Source organism: Magallana gigas, chromosome 5 (genome assembly GCF_963853765.1).
Source record: "Magallana gigas chromosome 5, xbMagGiga1.1, whole genome shotgun sequence".
NCBI lineage: Eukaryota > Metazoa > Mollusca > Bivalvia > Ostreida > Ostreidae > Magallana > Magallana gigas.
Genome location: NC_088857.1, coordinates 55,254,130 through 55,265,078, shown reverse-complemented (window position 1 = coordinate 55,265,078; position 10,949 = coordinate 55,254,130).

Sequence of the window (10,949 nt, the reverse complement as noted above, 5' to 3'; positions counted from 1 at the left end):
TGTTAATAACATTTCTTGGCTTTGGCACCTTATCTTCAAAGCGATAATTAAGTTGAAGATTCAACCGCAAACGGAATTTTTTTTCTATACTGTTGAGAAATCGAACAGCAAAATTGTATTTCTCCCCGACGAAAAATCCATGTAATAGTTTAGAAAATCTTTATTTTTTAACCTAAAAAATATGACGAACCGTTCATGATGGACAGTCCGAATCGTTTTGATAAAGAAAATTACGTCAAATTACGTTGATCCCGATATAGGTCAGAACATGATACCCCATTCTTTAGAGGTATGTGTTTGTGTATTTTTCAGTTCAAAAGCAGATATCCGTACATTGCTCTTTGTTGACACAAAATAAAATGAAAAAGACACAAATTAATACTGGAAAAATTTGACATTTTTTCAAGATGAATTTAACTGAACAAAATTAGGGGTATCCAGATGTCCTAGAAGTTGTAAAAAGAAACAGGAGGCCCAGGGGCCACATTGCTCACCTGAATAACAGCAGCCATAGCTCTGATTAAATCAGCATTACAGTATGAAATTCAGAATATCTTGACAATTAGGTAAAGTAGACTTTGAAAAAAAAGGTTTTAAAAATCTTCCAATTTTTATCTACATATTTTTATATAAAATATCAAGCCCCTTTTGTTGTTTCAGTATATGTGAGAAGGTTTCGCAAAAATTCCACCCTCATTGACGCGCAACCCTACACCCAGGGCATGCGCGGATCCAGAAATTTTTTCCAGGGGGGTCCGAAGGATAATTGTGTTTGCCGGGGGGGGGGGGGGGGGGGGTCCGAGGCATATTTTCGCGATAATTTTACTATGTATATTTAATAAATTTTCATTTTTCAGGGGGGGGTCGGGACCCCCCCGACCCCCCCCCTCTAGATCCGCGCATGCAGGGTACATTATTTAAAGAAAATTAAATCTACACTACCTGAGGATGCTTCCCCCAAGATACAGCATTTTAAGCCTGTGGGGTTTAAAGAGAAGTTTTAAAGATTTTTCTTTATATATTCCCTTGTACAAATTTGACCCCCAAAATGGCACCTCCCAATTTCCAGGATCATGATTTGAACAAACTTCATTCAACACTAGGATGCTTCCACGCAAGTTACAGCTTTTCGGCCGATATAGTTTTTTAAAGGATATTCTTTAAAGATTTTTCTGTAAATCTACCTATATAAAAACTTGGGATGCTTCCACACAAGTGTCAGCTTTTCTGGCCAAAGTGGAAGATTTTTAAAGATTTTTCTCCATATCTTTCTATGCAAACATTTGACTCCCTCCTATTGTGGCCCAACTCTACTTCTGAAGATCATGATTTAAGCAAACTTGAATCTCCCGATGATGCGTTTACATAAGTGTCAGCTTTTCAAGCTGAATGCTTTTTAGAAAGGTTTTTCTGAAAATATTTCTATGCAAAATAATATTGACACTCATTGTGGCCCCACCCTGCCTCTAGGGATCATGATTTGAACTTGAATTTACAATATCCAAAGATGCTTCCACACAAGTTTCAGTTTTTCGGCCAACTGCTTTTTGAGAAGAAGATATTTTTAAAAATACCAAAAAATATTTTTAATAGTTCAAAATTATCTCTCCTTTAAAGAGGACGTGATCCTTTATTTGAGCAAAGTTGAGTTTCGTTCACACAATGATGCTTTGTGCCAAGTATGGCTGAAACACAGTGGTTCTTGAGAAGAAGATAAAAGGTGAAATTTTACAACAACGACGACAGACAACGAACAATCAGAAAAGCTTATTTCAGCCTTTGAGTTAAAACGCGAACAAACTTAACAACTATGCCTTCAATAAAAAGAACAAGTAGTGCAGTAAAAGACTCTTTGTTCATTAATGAAAATTAACTCAATATGTCCGTCTCTTAGAGAGAGAGAGAGAGAGAGAGAGAGAGAGAGAGAGAGAGAATAAAAGTAACCTTATATCTACCCTTTTTGTCCATCTTAAGACAGGTATTTTAGAACACCTATACGCTTTTACCAAAAAATTAGTAAATCTGGATTAGTTTGTTCATGTTATTGATTAAAATCATAATAATTTCAATTAGACATCAAATTTTATTTTAAAGGATGAGATACATGTAAGTCGTAATAGATTTGTATTTTTTGTAGTTTGCCAGTCCGTTTGAAGGGGCTTCAGGTCACGATTTTGGTCAAAAATCATTTTTCCACCTTTAATGTTTACTATAATTCAGAAGGGCATTTTTAATAGGCAACCGAAATTTGAGTGTCATTCGTTGAATTATAAACGTTTATACAGCTTAAAATTCTTTGCTATGTAAACAAAGCTTTTGTTTACATTTTGAATGTTGAATTGAAAATTCCAGTTTTGTACCTAAAATAAATGTTTCAAACGTTAGAAACTGTTTTATTAGGGTTGAAATGAATAAGAAGATAGAGAAATCAGCTTAAAAAGATTTTTTACTGGTATGTTGAACCCATGTAATTAAAACAGAGTACGAGCCTTGTTTACATGACAAAGAATTGTGAGCCCTGTATCTTGCATAAAACTTAAAGACTGGCTATTAAATTTCATGTGATCATTAGAAATGCATCCCTAAAGCATTGTAAACAAGTGAAAATCTGTCAATGTGACAGCAAACCGGGTTTTCTTTTATGTAAACTGTATCCATAATCCATGTCAACCCTTATCCAGTGAAATAGAGTACCCTACATGTATATGCAACATTTTGCCAAAAAATGACTAAGTTCAAAAGCTAGCATTTTTTTCATAAATTATCGGAAATCAAAATCCTAGCAATATGCACACCTCTGATATACGTACAATTGATCTGCAAAAGAACAACTTCCTATCTTGAGAACTGTAGGAGGAGTTATCCGTACAATGAGGGTACCCTATATGCAACATTTTGCCAAAAAAATGACTAAGTTCAAAAGCTAGCATTTTTTTCATAAATTATCGGAAATCAAAATCCTAGCAATATGCACACCTCTGATATATGTACAATTGATCTGCAAAAGAACAACTTCCTATCTTGAGAACTGTAGGAGGAGTTATCCGTACAATGAGGGTACCCTATATGCAATATTTTGCCAAAATATGACTAAGTTCAAAAGCTGGTATTTTTTCGATAAATTATCTGAAATCAAAATCCTAGCAATATGCACACCTCTGATATATGTACAATTGATCTGCAAAAGAACAACTTCCTATCTTGAGAACTGTAGGAGGAGTTATCCGTACAATGAGGGTACCCTATATGCAATATTTTGCCAAAAAATGACTAAGTTGAAAAGCTGGTATTTTTTCGATAAATTATCTGAAATCAAAATCCTAGCAATATGCACACCTCTGATATATGTACAATTGATCTGCAAAAGAACAACTTCCTATCTTGAGAACTGTAAGAGGAGTTATCCGTACAATGAGGGTACCCTATATGCAATATTTTGCCAAAAAATGATTAAGTCCAAAAGCTGGTATTTTTTCGATAAATTATCGGAAATCAAAATCCTAGCAATATGCACACCTCTGATATATGTACAATTGATCTGCAAAAGAACAACTTCCTATCTTGAGAACTGTAGGCGGAGTTCTCCGTACAATGAGGGTACCCTATTGGCAGCCGCCCGCCCGCCATTCGCCCGCCATTTTCACCATTTTAATAACCGGATTTTTCCGTTGGAAAACCCGGTTAATAAAACAAGCATTCTGAGAGTATTGCATAAGCAATACACGTCCCCTACCGGTTTGTGGAAACTGTGAAAACAATGCACTGTTATGCAGGATATCGAACCAGAACATTAAAAAATTGGAATATAAAAAATTAATTTTCTCGAAAATATGTTAACCAGACGCTACAAAAGTGTAAACTCGATCTGTAGTTTGACATTTTGAAGCTGTTCAGCAAATTTTATATTATTCCTCAAACGCATAAAGAAAAAAAAGTGTGGAAAACTGAAGTGGGGCAGACAGACGGTCGGACTACAGATCAAGTTTACAGTTTTGTAGCGTCTGGTTGACATATTTTCGAGAAAATTAATTTTTTTATATTCCAATTTTTTAATGTTCGGGTTCGTTATTGGGCTCGATGTGTATCAAATAAACGAGGAAAGTATGTTGTCAGTAATAATATCGTGCATTTCTTGGACCAATCCTTTTATTTTTTCTAACAAACAAATAAGTTCTGTAAAATAGTGTCAAACATTGTGTTGTAAATTAAATCGACGGGGTTTTATGTATTATTACAATCGGGTTCGTTATCGGGTTGGTCTGTTGAGACGGTAAGAAATGATATTCTGCATAACAGTGCATTGTTTTCACAAATTTCTACAAACCGGTGGGGGGCGTGTATTGCTTATGCAATACTCTCAGAATGCTTGTTATCTTAGTCAGACAAGGTAAAGACCTATCACTGTCACCCTTTACAATGTCCATTAATGAGTTAGAAGGTTACCTTGTACAAAGTGATCTTGAAGAAGTCACAAGTCTCAACAAGCATTCTGAGAGTATTGCATAAGCAATACACGTCCCATACCGGTTTGTATTATTCTATGAAAGCTCCCAAGCACACAACTTTCAGAGCTATTGTAAACGAGATGTTCTGCTTTAATCAGAGATAAAAGAACAGAGGAAATTAAAACTATATAGTTGATATAGAAATTAAATAGGAAATAGGTAAAATAATACTCTTTATTTCATCTCCTGTAATTTCGCCATGTCTATTATGTATTCGCTGGTAAAAATTTGTGAAAACAATGCACTGTTATGCACAATATCATTTCTTACCGTCTTCTGTACCCCGAATCAAACCAAACAGTTAAACAGCCCAACCCGACAACGAACCCGATTGTAATAATAATAAAAAAAAACCCTGCCGATTAAATTTACAACACAATGCTTGACACTATTTTATAGAATTTATTTGTTTGTTAGAAATGATAAAAGGAATGGTACAGGAAAAGGAATGGTACAAGTAACGCACGATATTATTACTGACTACATACTGACCTCGTTTATTCAGTTACACACCGAACCCGATAACGAACCCGAACATTAAAAATTGGAATATAAAAAATTAATTTTCTCGAAAATATGTCAATCAGACGCTACAAAAGTGTAAACTTGATCTGTAGTTTGACATTTTGAAGCTGTTCAGCAAGTTTCATATTATTCCTCAATTGCATAAAGAAAAAAGTGTGGAAAACTGAAGTGGGACAGACAGACGGACGGACAGACAGACAGACGGACTGACGGACGCAGAGGAAAGCTATAGTCCCCTCCGGTGAAACCGGTAGGGGACTAATAAGATATAGTTAACAAGGTGTATTTTTAAACTGTTGTATAATAACCGGAAAAATTGAAAAATTTACAGTTTTGTCTCCCTTTTGCTTCCAACCAGCACAGAAGTAGGCCATGGTCTTTAGGAATATCTTTAAGCAATCTATCACAAGAAATTCTGCAATATTGTGAAGTGCACGAAATCACCCTTTAGATTTAAGAATCGAAACATACTATGAAACCCATCGTTACCTCTGAAAATAAGGTCATTCTCTCAAAAAATTAGCAAAAAAAAAAAATTAAAACACCCAACATGCTAATAAGCCTTAACTGTCACCTGAGTAGCATGTAACCCATACACAAACTTATCAAGGAGTCTCATATATGTTTTTAAATAGGTTTCATTCTGGAGTAGAATTAATTTGCAATGACGACCGCCTCCCTACCTGAAATCTTTTAAAAAGAACTATAAAACCTATAATTTTTGCGAAAAACTTAAAGATCAGTTCTACAAAATCATGAATTCAGTTTTCCTTTCAGGTGTGTAGGAGTAAAGAAGATAATTTTTAAACATTATATGATGCATCCATTTTGGCCCTGCTCTAGAGTCAAAACCCATACTTCAGGGGACATGAAATTTATATTAACATTTTAGTAAAGGACTTCCTGGTAAACATAACTATGAAGTCAGTTTTTCATACAGATGTGTGAGAGTAGGGAAGAAGATGTTTATACATTATATGCCTTAACACTATATTGCCCCCCCCCCCCAATGTCCTGAACCCCTGACCCAGGGGCCATGAATTTCACAATTTAGGTAGAGGAGTTAGTGGAAATCATAACTATGATGTATTCAGTTTTTTTGCCCACATGTGTGGGGGTAAAGAAGAAGATTTTTTAAGATTTAATATTTATACATTTTTACTATGTGGCCATATTGGCCCCATCCTGGAGCCTGAACTCTTGACACATGGGTCATGAATTTCACAATTTTGGTAGAGGGCTTCATGGACATTATAACCAGGCATTTAGTTTTTAAGAAATATATGTGGAACTAGAAAAGAAGATTTTCTAAGATTAAATTCATTTTGACTACATGGCCATATTGGCCCCACCCTAGAGCCTGACCCCTTATCTAGGGGTCATGATTTTTACAATTTTGGTAAAGGGCTTCATGGATATCATAATCATGCATTTAGTTTTTAACAAATATATATGGAGGTAGAGAAGAAGATTTTCTAAGATTTAATACATTTTTAATACATTTTAAATATATGGCCATATTGGCCCCACCCTAAATCCTGAACTCCAGACACAGGGGTCATGAATTTCACTATTTTGGCAGAGGGCTTCATGGACATTATAAATATGCAACCAGTTTTTTCCTCACATATATGGAAGTAGAGAAGACGATTTTTGAAAATTTGGCTTTTTTTTTTTTGCTTATTTGGCCCAATCTGTGGTGCCTTGGGAGTGGTAGAGCCATGAATTTTACAATTTAGATTTCTATAACCATAGAGATGCCTCACACCAAAAATGGTAACAATTAGCACTGTAGTTTTTAAAAAGTTAAAAATGTAAAATTGTTAACGCACGACGGACGAAAACGGATAGCAATAGGTCAACTGAGTTTACTCAGGTGACCTAAAAATATAAAAAAGCATTTTAAAAACACTAGCAAGATTTAAGAACTTTTTTATATAGGTAAGAATTTTAGGAAAATCTTTGATATAAAATTTTATTACGAAGATCTACTTGAACTGTATATTTATAATAAAAATTATTTTATTGTAATTTCTTTTTTTTAAATTCATTTATTTATATCAATGTCAAAGCACAATATAAATACAGATTAAGTATGTAATCTCTGCTTTCAGTATTTTGTTTTACGTACAATACAGTAGAAAAAAAGTTACATATACAAAGATATACCTATCTAAGATTATACACTACATATATATTTATATTTGCACAATGTAAACATAAGCATGCATAACAAAATTGTATATATACGAGCAATGAGATTGAGGTTAATGAAGAGGATAGATACAGAAAGGGGGTGAGTAAATGGGGGTGGGGTATATGGATTTATGTTTCTGCTAAAAAAGAAATTTTAAACAGATATAGTTTTTGAAATAAATATATATATATATATATATATATATATATATATATATATATATATATATATATATATATATATATATTTGCGAAAATCGACGTGCGCCGATTCTGCTCCCAAACCATCTTGCCACAACAACAACAGTATTTGGAATGTCGTTTTCCGTAAGTGTTCGCAACAGTGCACGCCCCGCGCCAACCTCACCGTCGTCCTCTGACCCCTCGTGTGATACCATCACTGCTCTTGAAACGGTATGCATGGATATTGTGGGAGGTACTGGATACGCTCTGTTGTTTCATGATGTTGCTAAGGGACATCCTCACTTGTCTGGATGAATCCGCGGTGGAGACGTACGAAGCAAAGCGATTCCTGTTGTCTTCAACAGTATTCCCTATGCTGATGCTCATTTTCACGGGTTCGTTGGAAATCACTTCGTTCACAGCTGGTAATGGTCCAACTTTATCCCGGTAAATATTCCCACTGTTGGTAAATATCAGTTTGTCGCCTTTTAGCATTGTTTCGATATTCCTATCGGTGTATTTTTGGTGAAGTTCCTGCAGATGTTTTCTCTTATTTCTTCCGGCAGTTGGTTTGACATCCTGAAGAATGAACGTTTTTGCTTTAGAATGTGCACTCTCCTCATAACCATATCCTTATGCACTTTACTAGAGAATTGCACACAGATTGGTCTCGGAAACTTTCTTTGGATATTCTTGTCTCCCATCCTGTTTAGAGCAGCAATCTGTGTGCGGGTGTGACCCAAGTAGAGGATGCTCACTCCTCCTATAGGCACCTGATCATATCTATCTCTATTTGTAGGTCCGTGTTGCTCTGCTTTGAATTTGTATTTCGTTTTATAGATTTTTGAGATGGTTCACGGTTTGTTATTGTCATTTTTTCATTCAAATAGTCTGAACTATAAATCCAGTTATCTTTGATAATATCGATGATGACATGATGTCAATAACTCATGTAAAGCAGCGAGTAGGAGCGAATTAAAATTCATTACTATAATTGTAGAAAATAGGAGACTCTTTACCAACGTCTTTTACTTGACCCAATGCAAACATTTCGAACCTTTCTGATCACATTTTTCGTTAAGAAACATAATGTTTGGTGCACAATATATAATTGCTTATTTGTCTTAACTCTCTGGACTTCATACAATTGACTTAATCAAATTGAAGATGTACTTCATCCCTCATTGTTTTTCGTACATGAATGTCATCAGTCAGGAATAAGCTTTCGGATTGTTCGGACGTAGTTTTGGATTTCCTGAATTAACCATGCCGACCCAGTGCTCAAATAAAGTGTATTTACCATCTAAACCATTAAAGGGTGATGTCCGTCCATCTTAAACATTTGAGGACGAAAATGTAAACATTTCATAAACTGGCATATTTCTGCCAGAATCTTTCTAAAACTGTTGTCAAATATAAAGAAAACAATATATATTAGAGAGTCGGACTTGCGAAGCGTACATCCCAAGTTCGAATTCCGCAGAGACTTTTGTTGTTACTTACTGAATTGAATTTTCAAGATATTCATTTTTATCCCCAAACTGCAAATTTTTCGCTTATTTGATATCTGTTAAGTTTTATCATTATATCTTTCATAATTAAATAATTAGCTGTTAATTTAGGTGACTTTTTCTAGTTGTGCTATTTTATATAATTGTCACCGGATATTCAAAAACATCTTATTTTAATCTGTGATTAGTTCATAAATTTTCTTTACATTTAGGGCAGATAAACAGGAAAATATTAGAATTCTTATGATAATTAAAAACAAGATCCTTGAGGTATATTCAAAGGATAAGCCTCCAGATACATAGGTGTATTGACGAGATTTCTCTGCGTGAGATCTTTACCTATAAAACAGATAGCGTGTCGTATAGGTTTCACACTGATGGAAATCTTTGTAATTATTTTCTTTTTTGAGAATTAATTCTCAAATGAAATCGACCTTCATCTTCCTTGATAAACCCTGCGGAAGCTCCACACACTATTCACACTAATCTGAGATGAACCAATAAGAAGGGCATTGCATCGTGTTCAACTGTAAATTATACCATATTCATGACAATTTTGAGAAGCATATGCTCTCGGTGAACATTAAGATATTAATATCAATAAATAATGAAGTTGAAAAAATAATTAATATCTTCTTAAAACTATTGTTTACTTCCGTTTGACTAGAGTACAGTGCACCAGAAAACAAAGGACCTGCCAGTGGATGCTCCAACATTCTAGAAATAAGACTTCTTATAAAGGCATCTAAAACATCTCTTGTCATGATTATAATCAAGATTTGTTTGTCAAGGTAAATGATGAGTAAAAATTAAAACAATGTATATATTCATGGTATGCAAAATAAAAAGAACGTAGATTTAAGCCACCAGAAGCTTATGTTAGTTCAACCGTTTCTAGGCAATCATAGCTGTTTTGTCCGTTGTAGCATCAGCAAGTTACCATTTTTGTTAACGTTTATTATTGAGGACTTGGTCAACTATGAAAATACAAATCGTGTATAGATTAAAAGAATATGAAGCTACAATATGAACAGTGAACAAAAATAAAAGTTAGGAAATGCGTTTAACAAGGAAAGAAACAGGGATTGAATGAAAAAGAAAAAAAGTGTATCATTTAAATACTTTTAGGCAGTAGACATACTCACATAATTAAACTGGTCTGTCATTTATCTAAAATTTACGGATGCACAAAAAACAAATACCAGGGTTCATCCACTAGTAATGTCAAAGATGCGATAAAAGCATAAGGGGTCGGAGTAAAGGGATAGCAAGTTATTCAACTCAATCTAATTACATTTTCAAGTGGAATGAAAAATATTTAATATACAGTATTTTGTAAAATACAACGCCCATGAGAAACTCGATGCACTGAGTGACATTACTTTTGGGTCAACACTTGTATCTACGGTTATGAGCAAAAGTACGTGTTGTGTAAGAATGCTAATATTCACAAATTTAAAATGTTAGAAAACATGGCTTGTCCAATGACATTCGCTTAAATGGCAATGGCTGATCTGAATAATTTTCATAGAAAGATGACTGGTAAAATTCTGACAAATAGTAATCACTTTCTTCTGTTAGCACCACGCAAAGAAAGTGATAAGTACGTTTCACAGTTGTGTTCATTAACCTCTTATTGACTCAGATATAAAGTTCAGCTGAAACAGCTGAGCGTCGTTCAATTCTGTATAAGTTAAACCTTGTAAACATGTTGTTTTGTTACATCTACCTTCGTTGGTTAAATGAATCAAACTCAACCAGGATCTGTATATACTTTAACTCAAAAATAGTGTGTATAAAAAAAGCTTAGTACTTCATTTCATCCTTTCGGCACGAACTAGTGGATTAACCTTTTAGATCAGTCGGTAAAACGTTGGTTTTTAAACTGAAGGGTCTTGAGTGCGATCCTAGTTGTGGCCATTCCCCTCTTTTATTATCTATAAGCATATAGTTATTACAGTTGTCACATCTATTTATTTTAACAATGCATCGCAGCATAAAAATGATATAATTAAATAAACAAACTTAA